A 26,355-nucleotide genomic window follows, 5' to 3' on the forward strand; every position below is an offset into this window, starting at 1 on the left:
GTTTATATGTATAAAAGGGAGGAGAGAGTGTGTGTCTGCATGAGAGAGGCAGGGAAAAAAGCCACAGGTACTATAGTAGGGGATTAGAATGAGTGCTGCACTGCATGTTATGATCTGATTGGTTTTAAAGTTATGCGTTAAGCATAAAATACTGAGATGCAAGTTACTTAATACTACTGCTTTTTCAGAAATGTCTTTTTATTTGTTCTGTTTATTGTAGTAGGACCTTTAAATTGCCACTGAATTTCTTTAAAAACAAACATTGCACACTCCCAAGCCCCCAAACCAAGCCAACAAATCCAGCATCCTAAACCCTGCAGATCTGTGTTTCTGCCTTGGCTTTTGTAGCTTTTTCAAAGACGAAACTCCTAAACCTTGTGGTAAGGAAGCAAAGATGTTCATATGAATTGTGTTAATAGTAAATATTTTATTTTTTATTAATAGGAGCTTTTAGAGTTGATCTGTTTCCTTAGGGCTAGGTCAGAATGTGCCCTGTTGAGATGAATACACTGAATTTCTAGTATTCTGCTTCTGTTCTTTAACTTTTACAGGCATGAGACTTAAAAATGTGGCTTGATTTTATATTTAGGATGGATTTATACCTTGTCTGCAGACATTTGCTTTGGAAGCATATGTGTTCTCAGTGTGAAGGATAATTTATTTTCCTAATTTAATTGAATTTGTGGGTTTTTTCCTGTAGTGGAAAAATAATTAGTGCAACAGGAAAACAGCTATCTCGATTATGTGGTTTAAAAAAACCAGAAAAAATTCTCTTCCTGCACTGCACAACTGTAGAGATTGTGCTTACCTTTTACTCAGTCTGACTTTAGTGAGGCTACGGAGCAGCCAACACAGCTGTCATGTGTCACTTTAGGTGGAAAAAAAGGAGTTGGTCTATTTTATTTTTAGTAGTGATGTGGTTAGGGTGGAACAGCTGCTTCATATTGGTGGTCAGACTAACACTGCCTCAGTCAGTGCTAATAAGATAAATGGGGTAATGCCTATTGACTATAATAGCTGGAGTAATACGTCTTCTCAGAGATTGAATGAAGAGGTGTGAGAAGCTGAAGCTCTGAGCAATACAGATGGTCAGTGATGCAAATCCATTTCAATCTGTAGTGATGGAGAGCCTGCAAAATGAACAGAATTGCATAATAACATCAGAATAAGAAAGGTGGCCTCTAACCTTTCCTTTCTGAAAGGCTGAAGGATTCAGGGAGAAACTCAGTCATTTTGTCAATGAAGTGAATCCATCCTTGGACAGAATGTGCATTTGTGTGTGTAAGGCAGATGTTAGGTAGCATGTACTCACCACAGTCATTCATTTGAATAAATAAGAAAAAAATAGTACTTCAGGTACCAAAATTGAAAACTGTCTCAAAATACTTGTAAGTTGCTTGCTAATTTTGGGCAATAATTATGAGCCAAATAAAGCATTGAAATAATATGTTGTGGATTCTTTCTGTTGCAAGTAAGTAAATTTGTGCAATCAGTGCAGAAGAGTGAGAAAGATCAAGATGGACTAAACTAATCCTGTTTTGAGGAGGCTTTGATAGTCTTGAGTTAGGGATACCATTTCTGATGCAGTAGCTTCTAAACAGTTTAATGTGTGTATTTACAAGTTTTGTGCATACTACTTAGGAAACCAAAACAGGAGTTTTTTTGAAAGGTGGCACAAATAGGAGGGCTGTAGATTTTCCCTCACTATATTGTGTGAAAACAGGTATTTTATCCCCATGCCTGTTCACAGGATTCTTTTTGAATCACCAGATAGTTACCAGGGGACATCTGCAGCTAAACAGGTCTGCTACTGTATTTGTGCCTTGACAGAACCTGTAATAAGCCAGGCTAACAAAGCTGCTGTGCCTCAGGTACACCAAGTAAACATGCTGGCAAATATCATAGCTGAGTAAAATTGTGGATTTGCTGTACAATGGAAAGATTACATTGCAAAATTATTGCAAAGCTGATGAATGTATTCAACACACAGACAAGTTATTGTGTATCATACTTGAACTGCAAATAGGAAGGGACCTCCTGGGTTGAGTCAGTCTCATGTCCAAAAATAAGATATCTTGTCTCTTTTATGAAAAGGTGAAATTTCACTTAGCAGGTATCGCTACCATTCTTCCTCACTCTAATCATTGTGAGACTTTTGTTTCCCAGACGAAGGCATTTGCAGGTTTGGTTTATACCCATTTCCTGTTCTGCCAGCTCTGCCCTTCAGCTGTAATGACTGCTTTTCCTTCCTGAAGGATTTAGTAGAGGGTGGCATCTTGTTCTGCTATATGAAACAATCCAAGGTCTGAACCATCCCTCAGGCTGTAGTCTCTCTTCTTCTCTGCCTGTCCTAACTGCCTTTATCTGTAGGTTTTGTGGCTAGAATTAACATCCCCTTGTTCTCATGTCACATTAACATGATACTTGGAGTGTACTAAGGCAGTGCATCTGAGCCTTCAGCTCAGAGCAGCCAAGGAGAACAGAAATGTCTCAGAAGTTGTGAGTCCTGGCCTGAAGTTTGGGATGCTGAATTTCACCCCATTTCTTTCACCACAGCTCCTGTGGTGGCTATTTTCCAGTACATCTTTTTATCCAATACGTTTTTTATCCTCTCTGTGTGCTAGTGCATCCCAGCCCTGAATACCAATGTCAGTCTTCAGATTCAGAACATTTATAGTCATGTTCCTGTTCCCTCTGTCATAACAACATGGAAACACTATTTATTGCGTATTTTCAGTTACTTTTCCTTCTATTTCTCCTTTAACAGATACCCTCACATTTTTTGGAGTCTTCTTCCCCTTTGTGGCATTATCTCCACTGTATAACTGTTGTCTAGATAACATCTGCAGCATTCTTCTAGCCAGAAAGCAATAAAAATAAAACAGATTACTTGATTTTATAGTGTTTTAAATAATTGTGGTAAATTGGTGACTTTTTAATCCTTCCTTTTCTGGGTCAGATATTACTCCATTACTCTTACCCTGATTCTAACCTTATTTTTATATCCTTGTCCTGAGGAGTTTATGCTCCTCTGCAAGTAGAGACCTGCTGTCCTCTTTTGGGAAGGAGGATACTTTGGTGGATGCTGGACGACTTTCAGAGTCTTCTAAAGAGTTTGCACACTGCCTCATTCAGGTCTCTCAACTCTTCAGATGACTGAATTGACTAACTCCTCTTAATTCCTTGACATAGAGAATAAATTACCACTTCTCAGTTTCAAGGCTGAAGAGATCTTCCTGACAAAATGCAAACTGCCGAGACCAGATTTGTGTTCAATAACCATGCCTATCAGCAAGCTCTCAAAATAATTAAGTGCTGTGGTGATAAAGAATGAAACGTGTTCAGTGACACAATTCGTATGTATTCACTTGCAGTGTTGCTGTGTGTCTTCCTTCTACTTTGTTTTTAGCCCAACTGCCATCAATAGTCTTGAGTTCCTGGTTGTCCAGTAAGCTTCTAAAAAGGCTGTTTCTGGCATTCTGCCCTGGCCACATTTGGCACACTGCAGAGCAGAGTTTATGAAACATCTGTTAGGTCACGCGTTTTGTTGACCACAGGAGGTTAAATGGTTAGGACATACTGATTTCTCTATAGAATGTGTCCATACTTGTGAATTTTCACTATACTTTTGCATATGACTTGAATGATTCTAGCATTCACAGCTTGTAGCGCAAATGAATAACACGTATAACAGCAGCATTTGGAGTTAATCTTTCCCTCTAAAATATTGAGCCAGTGTACATGCACGAGTTTTCTGTGCAACAAAAAATGTAGGCTGGTGCGTCCTTCCTAACTTCCTAATTTTCTTTCCTTTGACACACAGCTTTGTGGTTAAATAGAGCACAAGAATGAGTTGCTTGTGGTCCTGTGTCATCTTTTATTCTGCCTGTAGTGTGTTATTTCAGGCATCTCCCAGCACTGGAAACTTGCAAGGAACCTTGGCCTGTCTGCCATACTCCTACTCAGCACTTCTAAGTAATAATTTTAGGAAAGCTGTTACAAAGTATATACTGTGAATTTTTCTGAAGGTCAGTCATTTTTTCTGTGCTTCTTGAGAATGGTGCTTGTGCTTGTGCTGGGGACCAAGTGAATCACTTTGAAAGTCTGGTTCTTGTTCCTGTAATATCTGATTGCACAAAGTTAAGCAAACCTCATTCACCACAACTCTTCCACTTCTCATACTCCTCAGCGGTACTGGATTTTATGGAATGGCATATGTGTCTTTTGGTTTAGGCTTGCATCGTCTGGTCCTTTGCACCAGAAGGAAGAAAAGCTTTAGGAAGGGGAAAATAGGCATCCTGTCAAATTAAGTTGGTAGTCTCAGTAGAAGAGTTTAGAAGTGGGAGTTAGAGGAAGGAATAAACTCTCTCTCTCTGGAAGCTCTGATTTTTGTATGCTTCGTTCCTTCAGTATTATGCCTTCTCTGCAGAACAGGAAGAATATCCAAGTTGCTCCTTTTCTGTAACTTTGAAAATAATAGAAGTACTGAAAGTTGGGTTCTGTCTGAAGTTTGGAAAGGAAATTGCATCTCCGGAATTCCAGACTACCCGTTAGCTGACGCTGCGATAGCTGTATAGTAAGTGTTAGCTCAGTTCCTCTGACATGTACCTGATCACTTCACCATTTTTTTTTTTTCTGTGACAGTAGGAGAGATGGGGATCAGGAATCCTCTTCTGTTGCCTTTTGGTTAGATATGTAAACTACCAGAACAGTGTATACCAAAGTTTTCTTAGGCAACTTTTGCAGGATTAAATATAAGACTTTACTCCTGACTTAAACTGGGAAGGCTGGGAGGCTTTCAGCCAACTTCCTTTCATTGTTTCCTTCAAACATCTGATGTTATCTGTTGGCCATCATGTTATTAAATGTAATGTGTGTGCGGTCCTGGGGCCACTTAACCTTTTCCCCTTTGCCTGTGTGCTGTGCCCTGCTCAGATCCTGGCCTTCAGGGGACTTGAGCAGGGAAACTGCTGTGGTTCAGTGAGATTTTGCACAAGTAGATGCTCTGTGAATACACGGTGAAGTTGTAACTAAGCATTTATGGAGAGTAATAGCTTTAAGACTATTTTATTATTTTCTTTTTTCTTTTTTTTTCTTTTTTTCTTTAAGAAGGGAACAAAAAATGGTCACACCGCTAAGTTCTAATTAGAGTAGCTTTAGAGAGACCTGCTTGATTTGCCTTTTGAGCTCTGTCCTCTGTCAGGTACATTTTGATCAAATGCTTTCCTGCCAGCATTCAGTTGTTAGCATTCAGTCTAAGTTAGTCACTAGTGAATTATGGTCTCTGATATGGTCCAGGTCCCATTGCTCTAGTTCTTTTCTCTTTATTGATTTCCATTCTCATTTTCATTATTGTCCTGCTATCTCACTGCGTGCTTCCTAGTGCTTTTATTTTGTAGCTTTTCAGAATGAATGTCCATGAGTCATGATTTGAAATAAAATGCTAATAATGCCATTATGCGACACTTTGAAATAAACATTTCTGAGACTGTTCCTTTTAAGTGGTCGACTTTGAGAAAAATCATACCACTCTGCAATGATAAGGCAGTAGGAATTTGGGGAAACAAACAAACAAACAAACAAACAAAAGCCCCCCAAAAAACAGGCTGGTAAACTTTTAACATTTTAATTTAAATATCTCTTGAATAGGTTTGCCAGCATCAGGAAGAGTGAGAAAATTTTCTTGGCCATTTCCTTTAAGCAGAAATCAAGAAATTAAATCATAATTGGTGCAGAATTAAAATATTTATTTATGTGGTTTTTCCTAATCTACACAGATCTGAATAATAACTAAATAGTGTTGTGTCTCTTTTCACTACAAGTTCTTGTCTTCAAGAGTGTGCAAATATTAAATGCTTGCTCCACCAGGTTGTCCAGAGGGATATAACATGGTATGGCCATGGAGCCAAATATTGTATTAAAATAAGTAAACTTGAGCACGGACTGTTGTGATATGAAAACTTGTCAGTTTTTGACTGTTTCTAGTCAGCTGTTGGGTCTGTTCTGGGTTTGTTTCTAAATGGAGAGATTTCGACATTCCCCTTTGTTTCAGTGGTTTCCTTCTCCCTGGAAGAAATACTTTTTAAAGATCTACTGATGAATGTGGGAAACACTTCTGACAGAAGTTTGTGTCCCTTGTCTTCTCTTATCTTTACAACTCTCTTTACAGTTCTCTTGAAGATGAGACCATTGAATGCGGCTGCAACTGAAGAAGTTTCATTATATGCTTTGCAGAAGTACAACTCCTATTCTCACTGCTGCTTTTTAATCAAATACTTGAGATCATGTAATCTGAATACTGTAATTTTATAACTGTTTGTCAGGAGTCAAAGTATTGGCAAAGGAGTCAATTCATTGAGTAAGCATAGGCAGATGAGAGGGGAAATAATTTGTTCTGGGGGAGGTAATCTGGATTTTCCCTTACGGATGGTGATGAACACCCTTGCTTGAATGTTTTGACTTTGAAGAAAACTTGAGAAGGATTAGCAAAGGGGAAACTATCATTTGGCAAAATTTTCCAGAACTAAGCATACTTCTAGTTTGGGTAGTATAGTGTTTACTAGTAATTGGTATTTTTTCCAAAATTAATTTTAATGGTTTTAAAACAGGTTAACCTGTTTTGACAGTGGTGCCTCTGAAGGTCAGACATGAGTAAGAGGAACCCCTCAAACTTTTCACTATTTTAGCTCTTCTGCTTCCAAGATACTAATTTAGTAAAACAAATAGGAATTAAAAACCTGTTAGTGGTTGGTAACCTACTGGTTATGACTGTAAAAATAAAATCCATTGTTAGAGAAGAGACGAGCATCTAAAAAATTTGGGTGATTTATACAGAGGTATCAAATATTAGTTGTCTGAGGCAAATCTGTTGTTATTTGACTTTAAAATGCCTGTTGAGCTAATAAACAGCTCAGCTTAGCAGTTGTTAATTGGTCTGTAACTTAGGAGCACTGTGAGGTGATCTTTAATGTTGAGTAAAGTCAGATCGATATGAATGGGTATTACTGCACTGAAAACTCGGTGTGTGGCAATGGCAGCCCATACCCAGATTGTAAAGTACCTTATTTTATGATCTTTCTTTCAGCCTCCTGTTTGAGAAGGGATGTGTTTGTGAATCCGCCTTAGAGGGCATTGTGGCATTTGCTAGGTGTGTTCATTTTGAGAGAACAATAATGTACTGTTCTTATGTTTATGCAAGATTTTTGGGTGGAGGAGAAAAATATTTGGCTTTAGACCAGATGGCTCATGGAGAGTGTGAATTTATATTCTTTAACATGTGACTCGGGGATTTCAATGTATACAAGCAACATAGTCATCAATCTTTTTTTTTTTTTTAATTTATTTTAGATTACTTTGTAGCAGTTGTTTGTACCAGTGTAGTGGTTTGAAAGCACAACAAATGAGAGGCTCCAAGTCAAAGATACAATTTAATAGGAAAAAAGGAAAGAAAGTAAAATAAAATAAATGCAATAATACAAAAGACCACTGACAGAGTCAGAATACAACCTGAGCAGACTGATGGAAGCAGTCCAGATGAGGTGGTCTTCCTGAAGCAGGGTCTTCCTGAAGCAGTGATCCTGTAGAAAGGTCTGGTAGCTCGAGTCCTCTGGGAATCCAGTAGATAAGCGCTGCCCTGGTGTTCAGAGTCTCAGCTTATATCCAGGCTGGAATGCTTGGTTCCTCCCTCTGGGCGGAGCATCTCACAATGGGATGGTGAGTCATGTGGCAAAGGTGCTGATGGGCCCATTAACAGAGGATAATCCAGAGTGGGGGAGGCAGGGAGCACTGCCTCACCTGGTTTCAACAGTTCATGAAGATGGTGATAGAATATACTTCAACCCAGGACAACGAGTAATATGATTTGGGTAAATATGTCTGGAAGTCCTTGTTAGAAGTCAGAAATTTAGGCTGAATTTGCATTATTTGCATAGCTCTAAAATTTAGAAGAAATGGAGACCAAATCCTTGGGGAAAATTCCTTGTCAGAAGATGAGGTAATGTTTAAAAAAGATTCACTGAAATCAGAATACTGATTTCTTTTCCTTATTTTTCAGTTGGTGGATACTGTTTATAATTAAATAAGTCATTATATATTGTTATCAAGAAGTTGGGGGTTTTTTGCTTACACAGAATTTTATTTTCTAAAGTAAGAAAAGCATTGTTTCTTAAGCATTAGCCCCCTTTAGGTGTGGATTTTTCAACAAATTCTGGATTATTGTTGATGTTGTGAGCATGCTGCTGTCTTCTCATGATGCCAGAAACATCTGTGATTTTTGGGTAATAAAATGTTCCACTTTCAGAGTATTTTGTAACCTGTGATTCAGTGTCAGGATCGAAACTGAGAGATGGAAAGTTTAGCGTCAGCCTTTTTAGTGATTGTACAGTTTTTATGTCCTACATGCAATAAATGAATCTGAATGCTTTACACTATCATGGACTGCAACCACTCTTCTTATATTTTACAAATAAAAGAATGGAAATTTTGCAAGAAATATACTAATTATTGTAAATTTAAAAATCTTCCACATAGTAGGATTATTTCCCTCACTTCATATACAAGGAGGCTTTATTTTCAAGTGTTGTAATGTCAAAGTGGCAGTATTGTCATGGATGTAATCAGAAATGAGTTAGCTAATTTTCACTTCTGTATTTAACTGAAGAGAGGAGTTTGCACATGCAAGGAGACAAGCTTGGGAAGGTGACGTGTAGGTTTGGGCACTCTTGTCTGGACTGCCATTTATTTAGGGATAATTTGGTCAGCACAGATATGTGTGCATCAGTTCATTCATTAGATGACCCACTCATTTGGGATATTTATAGGGTGTGTAGATTGACAAGTGAGTTGCTTGCTTGGGTACATTGACTGCATGGGTAAGATCCCCACTGAGCACATGGAGGAATTTGAACATCTTCAACAGCAAAGACTCTGACCTTTCTGAACATCTGTTCAGGGGTTTGACTGCTGTTACAAGGGCAAAAAAAATTCTGTAGGTCTAGAGAAGAATTCACCATGAGTTGAGTTGAGTTCTCCAGCTGTCAGCAGTGTAGGTGGGACGCATCTGCCTGGGTCTCTGACTAGTGGCAAGTGCTGACCTGGCGTGTCACTCAAGTTGTGGTAAGGAATATGCTTGTGACTCTTACAAGGAAATATTTCCTGCATCCTGAAGTGTTGCTGAACTGTTTACAATATAGACTGTATCTGGGGTGCACTGTGGGTATTGCATTCATTTTTTGAGTGTGCTGCATTGTTACCACATCATGTTTTGCATGGAGTTGCTTCCTTCAGACCAGAATTCATCAAATCCAAAAGGAGTAGGACTCACAACAATATTTTGCTTGCATGTAGAGGGGAAAGCGGGGGAGAGGCCCTAAGAAACTTCTGCTTTGTCTTATTAAAACAGCCTCACTTTCTGAAATCCTCATATTCACTGGAACAAACAACAGGAACAAGCTACCCCATTTAATTTTGGCCAGATGGAGGGAATTAAAGGTTTCTGATCTAATGGGAGTTCAGGGACTTTTCTGTGAAGTAGGTTGGATATTAAGAAAAGATTCTCCACCCAGAGTATGTCTGGGCACTTAACTTCCCAGGTAAGTGGTCACTGCACCAGCCTAAGAGAGTTCAGGAAGCAGTTGGATAATGCTATCAAATACACGGGTGTGGGTGTCCTGTGCCACACCAGGAGTTGGACTTTGATGATACTTATTAGTCTCTTTCACCTCAGAATATTCCGTGATTCTGTGAATCTTTGTTTCTGTGCTTATTTCAGTGCAGCTGTGGTATGGTGCTGGAGACAAACACTTTTCACTGGTGGGCTGGGATGCTCCAGCATCCTGAAACACAGTTAGGCCTTAAATTTGAATGCATACTGGGCTATCAGAAGTCAAGACAATTTTAACCCAATACATTAGAATAATAACGATGAATATCCTACACCCTGGACACATAAGATTTTCTATCATAGATACAATAATATCATTAGAATTAGCAAGCATATTTATTTAAGATATATTATTATTTCTTTTTGTATCTTGCCTTGTGTTTAATGTTGCTAATTACCTGTTCTAATTATTTTCTCTGTACCTCTTACATGCCTCTTGCAACTTTCTCCATCATATTTGAAGAAAAGAGCAGTTGTGTTTTTAATACAATATGAAATTTTATAAACCTTATTTAGAAAAACACTTTTACATTTTTTCTAAACAAGTGTTTGAAAGTTATTTTTCCCTGAAGAAGGGCCTTGTTTCATTTAAAGCAACTGCCTTACTGGCTTGGGGGGTTTTTGTGTGTTGTCTTTTTTTGTTTGTTTGTTGTTCAGTGTTGGTTGCCTGCCTGTTCATATTTTTAGGTTCAGAAATGTTGCTTTGGAGGAAGAAGCAGTATCTCATGAGGAATTTCCTTTCCTTTTCTTCCCCTCTACTGGATTGAGTGGTCCTAGAAAAGATGCTTTCCCCTCTAATATTCTGACTGAAAAGAAGTGGCTACTGCAGCACTGCTGTTTCAGCTTTGGAATTAGGTATTGGTCTGTCTAGTTCTTAACTTAATGAAGTTAGATCTCAGGAGATGATAGCATTTGTTCAAACTATGGTAATTTGAAAAAGTAGAACCCTATGCTTCGTAAAATTTGTTTGCTTTCTCCTTTCTCAAGAGTATTAATCTTACTTTCAGTCTGTCTCTGGAAATACCTTTCGAGGTAGCTTGCTGCCTCTGAAACCTTTCATAGTAACTTCATGCTTCATAACATGCTATCATAGGTTTGTCTTTAAAAAAAGAACAGAAGTTCTACCTCCTTTTTGCAGTTTTTAAAAGCAATCTTTCTTGGCATATGGGCTTTTAAAATTTAAACCTTGAAGTTTTTTTCGAAGGAAATCTCAGTGCCTTTATGAGACTGTTTTGCTTCCTTGCAAGCTTTGACTTCTTATAGATCAGAGACAATGCCTTGGGGAATCAGTGTTCCATTCAAAATAACAGACGTGGAGATTGCAGTGAATTCTAATATCAGGAAAGATCATGATATGTGATTTCTTTATGTTAGTAACATTAGAGCAGAATTGTCATTAAAAACTTATTCATTTTGGGTGATTTTTGCTTGCTTTTGGTTTTGTTTGTTTTCACCTGGCTAGCTTGTAAAACCAGATTGGATTATCCTGGAGTTTCAAACTGTTGGGGGCAGCACATCTGTAAGTGTGAACTATTTAATGAATGTCGCTTAAGGTACATAAGAAATATCTAAGCAACATGAAAATTAAAATACAAAGTTAAGTAATGTGCTGCCTTTAGAGATCAGGAGCTAAATCTGCAGGACCAGAAAAATAGTGCGTTCAGTGTTCTCCATGCTTCTGGTAACTCTTCAATGGCCAGTTGTGTTCTATTATCTTTGTGTTGCCATGGAGTTCACAATCGCTCTTTTCCCTGGGAACTGTGCTCACTTATATCACCCATGGGACACTGTAATAGCTATGCACTATTCTGGTGCTGAAATTTCTGGTCAGAAAGGCTCTGAAAAGTTTTAGTATTGAGCTCTTGACTAACTTCTTCCTGTGTTGATAGAAGACTGTCTTGCATTGTAGAATCTAAGTGTACCTGAAATCATGGAGCTTTTGCCATTTGTATTAAACAGGGTTTTTTTTTGTTTTTGTTGTTTTGCTTTGTTTTGTTTTTTAAATCCCTGTGTGGTTCTATCTCTGCCACTGTTGTTGCAAGTTGGTCAGCTTGTTGAACTTATTTTGGAGCCAAAGTAGAACAGACTTTTCTTTAAAAAAAGAATATAAATGTCAGAACTTAAAGCCTATGTTTGTGTAGTCTCAAATCATATTCATGGGTCATCATACGGCTTTTTGTTTAAAAACTAAAACAAAACTCTGATGTTAGCCACATCCACAGATCTTTTTAGGCAAAAACTAGTTTTGTTTAGTATTTTAACCTAAATTGTCTTGACTATAAGGAAAAGCAATTTTGTTTCTAGAATTAAAAACTCTTTCTGCTTGGTTTCTTTGGAGCCTTTTTTTGGCTTCTGTTTAGCTGGAATATGAACTTCAGCACAGAGATATGGTTACTTAGACAAGATTCTTACAAAGTGTGAACAAGAATGCTGGGGGCATAATGTAGCATTTGTATTGATTTCTCTTTTTGTTTACTGCAAATCTGTGTTCAAGTGTAACATCCTTCTAAGACCTGGCACTTGAGAATTCGTAAGAGCTCCTTCTCCTTCTGTGTAGCTGCTTGTTTCTCAAGGGTAGAGATGCTTTCAGTGAGCTGCCTAGTAGTCTGCTCTGCAAACTCTTTGCTATCAGAGCTCACTTTGATAGGGGATGGAAAGAATTAACTGTTTCAGACGAATAAACAAAAGTATTGTTGAGATGTAATCTGTGAAATAATTACTTCTTGCAATACAGCGGTCTAAACACTTCAGATGATGTAGAAAGCTTGGCAGAAGAATAACTAAATACTTCTTGAAGTCCAGGCTTGCATCAGACCTGAATGCCAGTGAAAAAGCAGATGAGAAGCTTTAGGAAGGGTTTGGCAGCTAAGAAGAGGACACTGCTAGCATGGCTGGTGCCCTCCATGCAGTGCCGTGCAGGAGCACTGTGTGCCCTGTGCCACAGCTACCTGTCAGCCAGGCTGCCGTGCTCTGAGACTGCTCCATCACCTGCTCGGCCCCTTTTTCTGCCCCTTGCCTGATCACTCCCTATCAGAGGGGATTTAACAGTAATAAGAGCACTGTGCAAAACATCCTAAGTGCCCATGTGCCTGGAAGGGAGGAATTTGCCACAGGCTGGGATTTGACTTTGGTTTAGCCATGGTGGACAGCCTTGCTGGTTTTCCTGGACATGTTGAAGGATATGCCATAGGGCAGGCATCACACAGACAGCAGCCCTGCTTATTTCACCACTTTGACTTGTGATGGATTTTCCAGTTCTTGCTCATTTTCCTAACTAATTTTTCTTTTCTGCCAAAAATCATCCTGTAATGGAGCTCTCCTGTCAGTCCTGTCTCCTCGCACTGGCTTTTTTCCATTTTCCTGTGCTAGCTTCAGGTCCTGTCCCAGCCTTACGCAACCTGACCCAGCTTTAGTTTCCTATTCTTCCCAGTTTTCATCTTCCAACTGTTCACCACCCTCTCATTCTCTTTCTTCATTCATCAAATCACCTTCTCTTTTACCATCTTTGCATATCTAGTGTCCAGTACCTAAAAGGGGCTTACAGGAAGGCTGGAGAGGAACTTTTTACAAGGGCATGTAGTGATAGTACAAGGGGGAGTGATCTTAAACTGAAAGAGGGTAGATTTACGTTAGACATTAGGAAGAAATTCTTCACTGTGAGGTTGATGAGGCACTTGAAAGATTGCCCAGAGAAATGTTGGACTTCCCATCCCTGGAGATGTTCAAGGCCAGGTCAGTGGGGGCTTTGAGTAAACAGGTTTAGGGAAAGTTCGCTGCCCATGGCAGGGGGGTTGGAACAAGATGATCTTTAAGGTCACTTCCAACCCAAACTATTCCATGGTTCTGTGATACCCTAAGCTGAGTGGGGGGGTCTCATTGATCTGGGGGGAAACACATGGTGTGATGACACTGGCAAAGGCAGCATCGCTGTTTGTAGTTTTCTTTTGTAACCTCTGTTTGCTTGTTAGCTGTGTCAGAGGGCAGGCCAGCACTTTGTGGTTTTGGCTGCAGAGCGAGGTATTAGCTTCTGAAGGTTTTTCAGGGTACACAGCTGCAGAAGACTTGATTGACTAGACAGAAATTAGAGTTTTATAGCTGTGCTGGGTTGACCTTGGCTAGCTGCCAAACATACAACCAGCTGCTCTCTCATTCCCTTTCTTAACAGGACAGGAGAAGAAAATAAGATGGAAAAGTTCCTGTGTTGAGGTAGACAGGGACATCACTTAAAAGTTGCCGTCACAGACAAGACAGACTTGACATGGGGAAAATTAATTTAATTTATGGTCAGTCACACGAGTTGCATGGTGAGGAACAATGGTCAAAACTAAAATGCCTTCCACTCCCATTGCACCTCATTTTTTTCCCAGGCTCATTATCACTTCTTTATTTCCAGCTCATCTACCTCTTCCACCCTGAGTGGCACAATGGGAAGGGTAATGAGGGCTGTGATCAGTACAGGACAGCTTCTCCCTGCTGCTCTTTCCTCCTCACAGTTTTCTCTGTCCCAAGCATGGGTCTTCCCCTGGCTCTGCAGTTCTTCAGACAATGTTGCGTGCTCCAGAGTGGTCTCCATGGGCTGTTGGGGCACCCCCTGCTGTGCCATGGTCTCTCTGCTTGGGGCCTGAAGCACCTCCTTCTCTCACCTGAGTGTCACAGGAGTGGTTCTCACACTTTTTTCCTCCGTCCTTACTGCTGTGCAACATTTTTCCCTTTCTCAAGTGTTTTTCTCCCAGAAGTGCAGTGACCATGCCGGAGGGGTTCAGCCGTGCCCTGTGGAGGGGGGGCTGGAGCTGTCTGGAACTGGCAGTTCCATCCCAGGACAGCCCTGGCCTCCCCGCAGAGAGGCCTCCCCTGCACCCTCTCATGGCCAATGCCTGGGCAGTGACACCTTGTGCAGTAACTTGTCTAAAACAAGAGGTTGATTTTATGCAGATGGCAAAATACCTTTTTCTGGACACAGGGAACATTCTTTTGTCATACTTTTGAATCCCCAGCCTGTGGAGGTATTTCCAGGACATTTTTCAAGTTACACCCCTGTACTAGTCACCATGGTCGTTGCCTGGGATAGTGGGGCAGTGGGGTGGGCTGTGATGAAACGGGAGATCACTGCAGGCGCATAAAAACAAAGTTACAGCCTAAACCTGAAATTTTTGCTGTGTTACCCAATTAAGGAGTTTCCAGTTGAGTGCTGTCAATCTTGTTTACCCAAGCAAAGCGTCTATCTAAGTATGTTATATCATGCACAGGAGGAGTGAGATTTATTTAGGAGTGAACTGTGTGTTTGCACAACACAGTGATTGCTTATTTGTTTGTGGGGTTTGTTCTTCTCTATGCATTTGGGATGTTCTCTAGTAGAATAATAATCTGGTAACATTTAAATCCATCTTCCATCCCCCTTTCTTTTTGAAAAAGATATAATCAACTTTTTTTTTTTTTTTTTTTTTTTTTTTTTTTTTAGGTCTAGGTGGACTGGATATTATACTCTTTTTATTTATCTGCCATAGCAGCCAGAGAAGGAATAGTCTTGAATCAAGAACTGCACGGTCCATTGTCATAGTGCTCCTTTTTATTTAAAACAAAACAATTGGTTTAAGTAATGCAGGAGGAAAAACATTCAACTTTACAAATATTTCATTTCTATTCTCTTTAGCAATAAAAGGACATATGGGAGTCACTTAAACCCCCTTGTATTAAATGTTACTGCTTCATGGTGATTATTGCTGTTCTCTGCAATTCGTCTTTACAAAGCGAGAGGGAAAGCAAGTCAAACTTGGCCTCCCTATGTGTGAGGGTGGACCCTCAGAGGTGCAAAGCAGCCTCTGATCCCTCTGCACACCAATGGCATTGGTGGGTTTTTAATGTTGCAGTATTTTACCACATGTATTCAGGCCCAAACTGGATGTAATTTTAAGGCTGGAACATGAAAGAGCTGTTTTAGTTGGAAGTGTCTTGGGAGGCTTATTTATTTTCTCTTTTTGTCTCTCAGGTTTTATCTATTTCTTGAAGGAGACAAAGAAAACACGAATATAGAGGTTTCTGTCCATTGTGGCTTTGATCTGTTCCAGGAAGGAAATAAGAGCTGTGTTGATGCACCCTGTCTCTAAAGGTGACCCTATACCACTGTTGTAGATCAGAGATTGACTTTCATCCCTCATGGGTTTTAATGTGCCAGGGAAGGAAAAACAGGGGACCAGACTTCTTTGTGAAACCTTTTGCATTTTACTGCATGGCAGAAATACTTGCTTTTTCTGTTCTTTCCTCTCCCACCTGATGCACTTGAAGGAATCTTTAGTTTTGAGCTGGCACTGAGAACTAATAGATAAGATGGTGTGAAGAAGGCTGACTATTTGGACTACAGCAGGTAGGGGAGAGATCAGCACTTGAGATGTGTGGGAATCGGGGAAAGATGGAGAGCTAACAACCTTAGTGTTACTTTTACAAGGTTGCAGGCAGCATGAAGTCCTACATCCCATGACTGTAATGGGATATATTGGCAACTAGGCTGTATTTCTGGATTTCAAGACACATTTTTATTGTTCAGAGTAGCAGAGAACATCTCGGTGTATCCAATAGTTTGTTATTCAAGCGTACATAAGTATTTGCATACATGCATATTTGCATTATTCTGTTCACGTTTGCACTTATCCTTTCCTGCACAAAATTGGAATTAAAGTCCTTTGATTAAAATCATGCTGAAGTGCTGACAAGGAATGGATGGAGTTAGTGTTTTACCCTGTTATTTGAATAGTCCAGTTGACTTTGGGACTGCTGATTTGCTTGAAAGAAAAGCTATACTGAAGTACATGCAATTTTGCTCTAGTCAGTTTCGTTTTCTCCTAATAGCTCAATTTTAGCACTGAGAGTGCTAAAAAATACAAATCTTAAGAATGATTGTACATTGCTTCATATTATTGAATCCTAATGCTTTAGGTTTGCAGAATAAAACCACAAATCCTAAAAATGCCAAAATGTTTCGGCAAGTTAAACTGTAGTTACTATATGTAGGTGTCTAGTAGGAGTGACTTAAAAATTCATGTGATGTGGAAAGAAATACAGGACTAAATACTTCTCAGCAGTAAACTCTTCTAGTAACCCCTTACTACTACTCAGAAGCTCTTGGCCTTTAAGTGTGGTAGTGAATGCTAAAGTGCATGAACTGAGTTTACATAATTCTTCTTGCTGGAGAAGTCACATTGACTCTTCTAGTGTAGGTGATCACTTGAAATACAAAAAAAAACTGGAAAAAATCTGTGAGAAGCCTCTGTAAGACGAGGTAAAACTTCTTCAGGAAGAATCAGGAAGCCAAAAAATGCAGTTAGAAACACACTAGTAGCCTACAGCTAAAAGCTGAGTAGCACCCAGTTACATACAGTAGTTCAACTTGACATTAAGTTAAAATTGTTGAGGAATTTTAACCAAAAAAACCCTTCTAAATTAGGTTTGTCTTTCTAAATCAGAAGATGAATCATACTTCCATTATTGCTTACTGATACAAATGATATCAGATTCCTTTTTGAATGCACTAATTTCAGTTGTACCTTTTTTAAGTGTATGGGTAAAGTGCTCTTTATAGTTTGGGTAAGACTTTATTTGATACTTACAGTATGGCCTTTTTTAATGGCTTCTTTAAGCAAAATAGTTTTTAATACATTCCTGATAGTTTGTGAGCAGGAGGATTTTTTTTAATGTACAAATTACATTTGCTTCTAAAAGAATAAATGTATTTTATTTTTAAGTTTTAGTACTTATGGTAGGGATGGGGGAACTGGACCCTGTATGTCAGAACAAGTGGAATTCATCGCAGAGCCACAGAATCACAGAATGGGTCAAGTTGGAAGGGACCACAGTGGATCATCAGGTCCACCCTCCCTGCTCAAGCAGGGCCATTGCAGAGCTCATTGTGCAGGATTGTGTCCAGACAGTTCTGGAATATCTCCAGTGAGGGAGACTCCACACCATCTCTGGGCAACCTGTTCCTGTGCTCAGTCACCCACACAGTTAAGAAGTTCTTCCTCATATTCAGGTGGAACTTCCTGTGCGTCAGTTTCTGCCCATTGCCTCTTGTCCTGTTGCTTGGCACTGCTGAGAAGAGCCTGGCTAGTGGAAATGTCTGCCTGTGTCTTGCAGGTCACTTTCCATCAGCAGCAGAGGTAATGCAGGCATTCCAGGACTGCAGAGTCTCATCTCCAGGTGTTTGCCTTAGGATGAGCAGATTGTGCTATGCCTGTTTGTCTGCACTGTTTGGAAGGGGGCCTAAGCTGATGGTTCTATAAATATAAATATAAATATAAATATAAATATAAATATAAATATAAATATAAATATAAATACAAATATAAATATAAATATAATGTATTCTAAGACTTCTCATGTGAGGGTACGAAGAAGAAGGACCTCACCACTATTCAGTGCTTTCAGAACCAGTGTTTTGGACTTTTTGTTATAGAGCTCAGGCCACATTTACTGAAAAAAGTAGTACCTTGTTAATAATGATTCCTGTGCTCCTGGTTTGTTGTACAATGTTTTTGTCAATGCATTTGCCCTGTTAAATTTTTATTTTCTATCTTAAATGCTTCTAAAAGTTTACAAAATCTTTCTGCAATCTCAAAAAGACTAAAAACACATTTAAACTCACCAATTTAAACACTTGTTACTGTCTCCTTTTCCTATCAATGACTTTTCTTATTTTGCTTTACTAGAAGGTCAGAGGCTTTCTACTTGTGAATTTACCTGAGTTCGTTCATTTGTCCAGTTCAACATCAATATATTGATATTTTTATCTTACCTTTCTAGTTCAAATTAAAAGACTGAGCCTAGAAACTTTGTGCAATGTAGGATATGTTTGAATCCCTGAAAACTCTTCCAGAACTTTATAAACTCAGAAATCTGTGTCTTGACATAACATATGCTCTTGAATCTGTGGAGGGAAATTGTCACTAGAAAGTGTCTTTGAGCTTTAAGATGTCTGTCACAGGGATTTTATTGCTAGACAAATTGCTGTGTAATTAAGTGATGACTTGAAATCACAAGTTCTTGTCAAAAAGTGGAATACTACATCATTATGAATTAAGATCTGTTTGTTTGAAAACAAAGTTAATTATCCTAGGCTTCTTAACATTTAAACTTCTTTTGTGGTTCTTTCTTTAGAAAATTGATTTACTTAAAGTTTTTGAGTATTTGGCTTATCTTCATTAATTTGCATTTAAATTATGACTTTGGTCTTTTGTGCAGCTGGAATATAAAGAAATGCTGATAAAGACATAATTAGGTAGCACTTTTCCTTTAAGGGTTTATAACTGCTTACTGTGAGGGGAAGGGAAAAGAAATTGATAGTGTTGTGCTGATTCTCAGATACACTTTTCTTCCATGATGCACCCATTGCATTCCCTGAAGTTCAAACCAGGAATCTCTTCTACTGGTATGCAAGAGTTTTATGGAGTAATTAACCTTCGCCCTCTCTAGTCTATAAAACAGAGGACAGAGGTCTTTGGGATTGTGAATATATACATATAGAATGCATAGAGAATGTATTGTTTAAGCAAAATAGCATTAAGCAGATTGCTGGGTTTCCCTTTCCTCTATTTCCTTTGCTTTGCCATTATGTTAACACGAATTAGAACTCAAGCTAGATGGTCACCCCTTCAAGTGCATTTTGTAACAATAAGCCAAGTAGAGGGAAATGACTTGTATTCATGTACATGCTCTTGTGGAGTCACCTCAGCAACGTAAATAGGTTTGACACAATAAAACTGTATCTGTATGTGTATGAATGAAATGGCAAAGAGTGTAGCTCTGAAGAGTTAAAATTGTGTACATTATATGAAATATGTTATTAATATACACTACATGAACTCTGCTATGAGGCATGTGGTTTTACAAGAGATAAAAGGGGGAAAAAAGGAGACAAATAAAATAGAAGTGTAAGAGGAGAAGATAATCACACACTGTCCTCTGTCTCTGGGGAATCTGTAAACTGGGAGATCATGAGTTTCTCATGTTGTTGATAGTCTTTCAATTCAAGAAATTGAGAAATATGAAAGAAATAATATAGTGCTACCTTTGAATATCTTCTGATTCTCCCTGCCTCAGAGATTCTAACTCCAGTTTTAATTTTTGCTCGTAGAAAATCATAGGCTTCCTTGAAAAACTTTGAATGTCTAGTCAAAGCAGAAAACAAAAAATAATAAATGTTATTTTATCTGCTCAAAACAACACAGCTCATTCAAACACTGAAGCTTTATTTTTTGGGTTTTAGACGCTTTCAGAAGTATTTAAGATTTTTTGTGTTATTATCTTGTGGGATGCAGCTGTTAGTCACTCATTTTACAGTTGAAAGTTGTAGGATTGCATGTGACTTCAAGCTGAGTTCTAAATAGAATTTATCTCTGTTACTTAGAGTGATTATTATCCCATGTAGGAAGTAAGGTGATTTCTGCACACCTTTCTGCACATCAAATGAAAACTGGTGGCAGACTCAAAATTTGTGATTCACATTTGGATTTAATTGTCACCAGTGAGTCTTTACCTAGAGATGACAAACAGCTTTGGATGTTGCAGTAGCTCACATAAACATTTTTATGCCTGCTAGCATTTTTTTGCTTTGTTTTTATTAATTAGTTCTTCTCTGGGCTAGGACAGACACTAACAGTGTTAACTTGCTTCCTTTTTTTTTAAAGGTTCTGAAGAATTTGTGAAAACTGAATTTTAATTTTTTTTCTATTTTAAGGTTGTGCATATTTAAATGTGATGCAAGTAGGATTTATCACCCTTTAAGAGAAGAATAGAAGATTATTATAACTCCTCTGACCTAAACAGTCAGTTTTCCCGAGCTCACTGGTTCTTGGCTGGTGGTTTTGAGCACTTTCTGTGGTAGCAACTCAAAGTTTTCTGATTTGTAGCCTTCTTGGAAAGAATGTGTATAAACCTTAATGTTGTATATGGTAATACAGAAATTCTGACTGACTGGCTAATATTTTTTAAATGTACTATGCCTTTTCTAAGTGATTATCTTTTTAAATATATGTGATCTTTTAGACAGAAATTGCTGTAGTGCATCGCCTCTGGACTGAATTCATGCTAGAAACCCATGGCTGTATTAGATGCCTGTGCATGGTAGCCCATTTCGCTTAATATTGTAGCAGGAGATCGTGCCTGTGCTCTTTCCACAGATTACTCTAATGGGATATTTTATAGTTGGATATATTGCCTGCCATCTTTAGCCTGCACCCTTATTCTTGGAGCCATGTATAAGCATCTCTTATCCTGAATATTCTGCTGCTGTCACAAAATTAGTGGTTTCCTGGTAGAGCATGTGTTGCCCATATGGGCTGCTCTACATGCTGCTTCCCTTCCAGTCATTCCTATCAACTGTGTTGTGGATCTGAGTGTTTTAAGTTCCAACACTGGATGACCTACATATGGCTGAAAAGTAGCCTTTATTTTTTTTCGCCACTGTAATTGTTTTGGTTCAACTGTCGGAAGTGTTTAGAATAAGTTGTATTTAGAAGTAAATGTATCACACTCGGCTTTGTGCAAAACATTTGCATTGCGAGCTTTGGGTCAGTGGTGTTTGTTTTCCCAGATCAGGGAGGTTTGGTTTGTGCTCTTGGCAGCTGACAGAAGGGCTGGATGGTCTCACTCAGCACTCCCCTCCTGCACTCAGCGTGCGCACGAGCCCCACGCTGCACGGCGAGGTGGAGAGGCACTGGAGCGTGTGAGCACAGGAACAGCCAGGCTGGCACCTGTCCCAGGGCCTGGGGGCTGGCAGGGACTCTGTCACCAGTGCTGGCCGGAGGGAGGGAGAGCCAGGGCACGGGCTGAACTGGGAGCTGAGCTGGATGCTGAATCCACCCAGAGCACCAAAAGGTTAGGAAACAAGGAAAATTAACTGATGGCAAGAATGATCCGTGATGAAAACCATCAGCTGGGATTGATGCAAAGACAGTGATAGCAGTGCGAAATAACGAAAAGGCTTCTTCAGTAATTACAAAACATAAATTAAATTAATAACTGCCTAAGCAGTTTGTATTACAAGTCTCTAAGATAATTCACCAACAGAATAAAATCAATGACATGCTGGAGTTCTGTAGCCAAATATTTCTTGGGCAAAACAAACTAGTAATGCACAGCACTGAAGGGCCATCTGCTTACGTGAGGCACTTACTAAAACCTTTGATATTACCATTAGCGCATGTGCATGCATGTAAAATGGGGTCCTGCAAATTTTTTTTAAAAAAAGAAAATAGTAATACTAGTGTTAAAGCTATTAAAATACAATCATTCCAAAAGTATTTTGCAATTCCCCTTGTTGATACACATATTCGTGATTGTGTGGGATATTTTTAAGTGAGTGAATTAAATCATTTTTCCAAAAGGTAGAAATCATTAGTGTAAAGTATTCTTGAGTAAAGACTTAGCACTAGACTCTGCTGTTGTTATAATGTTCAGTTATGTGCTAACTTTTAGATTATGTTAGCAATGTAAGGGAAAAAAAGCCCATTTCTGAGAGCCCACTCGGCACATCTTTGTGAGAAGAAAACTTGTAAATGAAAAAGTATGACACTGATCAGGAAAATTATAATTTTTTATGTACTAGGCCACTCTGATTGATGCAAATTGTGTAAGGTTCTTCCCAACTCCCTCTGAAGTGGCAAGATGATTATGTACTGTGTATATTATGTCTGCTTCATTGTCTTGCTTTTTTCAGTTTCATTGTTTTTGTCATGCTGATAGGAATTTATGATTAATCTCAAATCAAAGTAGTTATCATACAAGCCTTTTATTCTGGCCGTAGTTGCACTGTAACTTGCCAGCCTTTGTACTGTTAACAAAGAAATAAACCTTAGATTTTTGACACTTGCTTGGTGGAGTCTGGATTTTCATCAGTTCCTTACTGTGGTCTGTTCCTGCTGCTTCCTGGGGCTGGATGGTCACTTATTCAGTTCACTCTTTCGAAGTGAAGAAAGAGCGTGTCATTTTTTGTTCTCTGTATGTTTCTTATACATCTTACCTGGGACATTGTGCAGCTTCTCATCTGTAAGTTGCCTTCTAGAGGAAGGATGCTTTTGGAAAGAAGCTCTGTGAAGTTAAACAGACCTATTAAAACTGATTTATCCATCTTAGGAAAAGGCTCCTCAGTGACTAAGAAGTCTGAATTTTTCCCAGGACCTGTGGTGTTTTGATCAGCATCCTAAATTGCGAGAGAAAGTATCTCTTCACTGAGCACTTTTTAGGACCTTTCATAGTAATACTACCCTGATGTAGGAATAAAATGAGGGGTAGAAGCTGGAATAGAGACTAGTCCTTCTAAGCACTGTGTTAATAAAGTAGGAGAAGATGGCAAAGCTTTAATTTTGGGTTCAGTGAAACTTTCCTGTGCAGAGGTGAATAAAACTGAGAATTACTTGTGCTGATGATAACACTAAAGCTTAAAAGTTATTAAGCTATTTTTTTGTTTCCCCTGACTACGTTTCAAAGCTTTTCCTGTCTAGGCAAATCAAAACAGCAGATGCCCCAACTCTGTCAATAAAGAAAAAATAATTAATTGTATCCTGGTCTGTGTCCCCATGTGGAACAGGGAGAAATGACCCATATTTATATCATTCATGTTTGTTACTTGTAGGATGCACTGTGTGTTCTTTAGCTACATCTTCTGATTTTAGCTCTCAGTTTTGTCTTCTTTCAGAGAATGGCTGATTGTTTCACCTCTTTCACCTACATGTACATCTTGTATGGTTTCTTTACCTTTCTTCCTGCCTTTTCCCTTCCCATATCTCTGCCCTAAATGCTTCTATGAAATCTTAGAAGGGAGGTATAAAATGAGATTTTCCAAAAAAGCCTGGGGAAAATATTAGGGAACTTATGATTTGATTACAATTGCTGGTATATATTGGATTTTGGGGGCTTTTTGAAGGTTTATATTGACTCAATAGCTGAACTCCCAAATCTAACAGTTTCATTTATGTTAACTGTAAGATTAAACTTTTTCTCTTTTTTTACTTTCTTGTTTGTTTTTTTCTTTTGAGGAGACAGGGGTGGAAGAAATGGTGTAGGAAGAACTATTTCCTTAAGCATTTCCCAGTTTTAATTAATAAAATATGATCAGCTGATTTGTCACAATTTTTCAGTGTCTAGGGAAGAAGGGGATGGTGAAGTGGGCCAGCTTATTTTAGTTTGTAAAACAAGCAATTCTGTGTTTGTTTACCATGATGTACAGTAAAGGAAAATTAGGAAATTTTGACTAATTAGGACAGAGGAAAGACAGTGTCTTGCGACTTATCTGTGATGGTAAATACTGGCTCAGTTTGATTATCTCAGGACACTTTTAGATATCACAGAACAGGCAGAGCTGGAAGGGAGCACTGGAGCCAGCCTACTCCCAGCCTCAAGCAGGGTCCCCTACAGCACATCACTCAGAATTGTGTCCAGAGGGTGTTTGAGTATCTCCAGAGAAGGAGAATCCACAACCTCTCTGGGAAATGCAGTCTAAGATTACTCACAAGACAGACAAAGTTTCATTTCTTTTGATAACTTTGAAGTAATTTATGGGTTTTTTTTCTTTAAACTTTTCTTATACCAATTCATCAACACAGTACTTAAAAATGAAGGATTTCTAAATCATCCTTGATAACCATGTCCCTGTTAGCACTCTAGGCAGCTTGATTTATATGAAATTAGCTCTGTTCTGATTCTGGATTTACACTAAATGACTTCCAGGCATTCCTGCCAACCTTGAATTCTCTATGATTATATTGGAACAACGGATGGTTACATGATTAGATTCAACTGATATTTCAAATTTAAAGTTCCAGGACTGCAAACACGACTGATTGCACGTGTGATTGCAGATTAGGTAATTAGTTTGTTAAAATCTGTTTGGAATTCATGCTTCATATAGGTTTAGAAAAGACAATTTGACTACTTTAAAATAAAGGCAATTTTTTCTACTTGTTAATAACATCTGCTGCTATTTTAAGTCTAAAGTTTCTAAGATTTAGAATTTGTCACTTGGGTTGATTTCTTGTCCCCTATGGACTGCTAGGATGTAGGAAGTTTGTTAACTTGTTCTGCATTTTTCAACACTAACATGTATCTCTTAGAGTCAATGTGCTTGACCAGATTTATTAACAATCATCCTTTCCTTTCATTAATTAATATACTAATTATCCTATTTCCCCCCTGAATTTCCTGCCAAGAAATCTGTGAAGCAGTCTTGCATAATAGATGTAATTGAAGTGTTCTGGTTAAAAAGACAGATCTGAACATACTTGGTTCAACTTCTTGGTTCAGTTCTTTTCCACGACTGCTTATTTTTTAAAACTTTCTCTTGAGATTCAGCTTCATCTGTGTAAATGAGATCACCCTGTAACAGCAAGGAGTAAAGTTTGAGTTTCCATCAGTTGTTTAACTGCCTGGTTTTACAGCAACAAGTGGTGTACAATGGGCATTCTTAACCTCATCCTCACCGAGATAATAGGATTTTAGGACTGTCACCCCTCTGTCTCAACAAGTGCTCTCTGTCTGTAGAACTAGAGTTGTGTCTATTGATTGCATTTTCTCTGACTTAATTAACTATCTGCTACTTTCATACAAATTTATTGAGCTTTTAATCAAATAGCTTAATTGTCTGCAGTCAACAGCTGAATTTGTCACTGGGGCAGTGGGGTACCTCAGGATAGAAGCTGTCTTCTAGAGTTACCTGACATGCAGGGAGAACAAATGTGCATGAATCTGTGTATATGCTGTTTATAAAGATGAATGTCATATGAGAAAAATATTCTGTGATTATTTTTGTGACATCAGACAGTCTGACACTAATGTGTATAGATGTATTGGAGGGAAGTTAAGGTGGTAACTTTAATTCCAATTTCTTTTGAGTTCTTGGTTTTTGCGAATTGAATGGCCAATTCAAACACAACTTGAGTATACAGCTCATTATCTTTTAACTAGTAAATGCATATTCCATTGTCACTCCGTTTTAAACCTTGGAACAAGAATCCCTGTTCTTGAGAACATTTTATGAACTTCTTGCAAATGTCTGTTGCTACAGAAGGAGAGATGGGATAACAGTGGTATTAATATATTGACTGTACTTGTCAATACAGTTTGACTCTGTACAGTCAAACCCCTTGATAGAGACACTTTTTTAGTTTTAACATGGGAAACCAGGAGACTTTCAGATAGATGGATCTGTGAATCTAAACAAAGCCTCAGGGACAGTACAAAGTCTAGGGTGTTGATTTAACCTCAAGGATTTACTGCAAATGAGGTCAAGATTTTGAGCTTGTATTGGATACTGCATGCATCTTACTTAAAAGGACCAAATTTTAGGCAGTGAAAATTACAGATCATTATCACCTTCTTTACTTATTTGTAGGAGTAGCAAATATTTATTGAAATGAGACAAAGCTACATTGCATATGTTATTTTACGGAAAGAGCTAAATGCGGGAATCCTGACAACTTAGACTCTAGCTAGGGGGCATCAGGTTTTTGATCCAAAGTGAGAGTGTTTAAAGTAGGTGCAATTCAGCTTTACTGGAGAGAGAATTTTTGGCCAAAAATCTTTAAAACACTCAGTCACTTGATCTAGTGCAATGTGTTTTTTTCTTTCTTTCCTTTCCAGTGAAAAATATCACATGCTGAGGAGAAAAACAGGAAAGGGGGGAAAAACAACACAAAAGCTCTTAGCAAAAC

At 38.5% G+C, this 26,355-nt stretch overlaps 1 protein-coding gene across 9 annotated transcripts in view; it reads left to right on the forward strand.

The window, feature by feature from the left end:
* The window catches only part of CADPS2 (calcium dependent secretion activator 2), a 285,396-nt gene that overhangs the window by 12,402 nt on the left and 246,639 nt on the right, over window positions 1-26,355 (forward strand). The window contains exon 1 of one of the 9 annotated variants that reach the window (XM_066183007.1): window positions 7,927-7,993. The exons of the other annotated variants lie outside the window; for them this stretch is intronic. The gene's annotated coding sequence lies outside the window, so the exon portion shown is untranslated. Of the gene's footprint in view, window positions 1-7,926; window positions 7,994-26,355 lie in introns of those variants that run through there. 9 annotated transcript variants of the gene reach the window in all.

This window comes from Chamaea fasciata, unplaced genomic scaffold (genome assembly GCF_029207755.1).
Source record: "Chamaea fasciata isolate MVZ Bird 193981 ecotype frontalis unplaced genomic scaffold, bChaFas1.0.hap1 SCAF_5, whole genome shotgun sequence".
NCBI classification, from domain to species: Eukaryota; Metazoa; Chordata; class Aves; order Passeriformes; family Sylviidae; genus Chamaea; species Chamaea fasciata.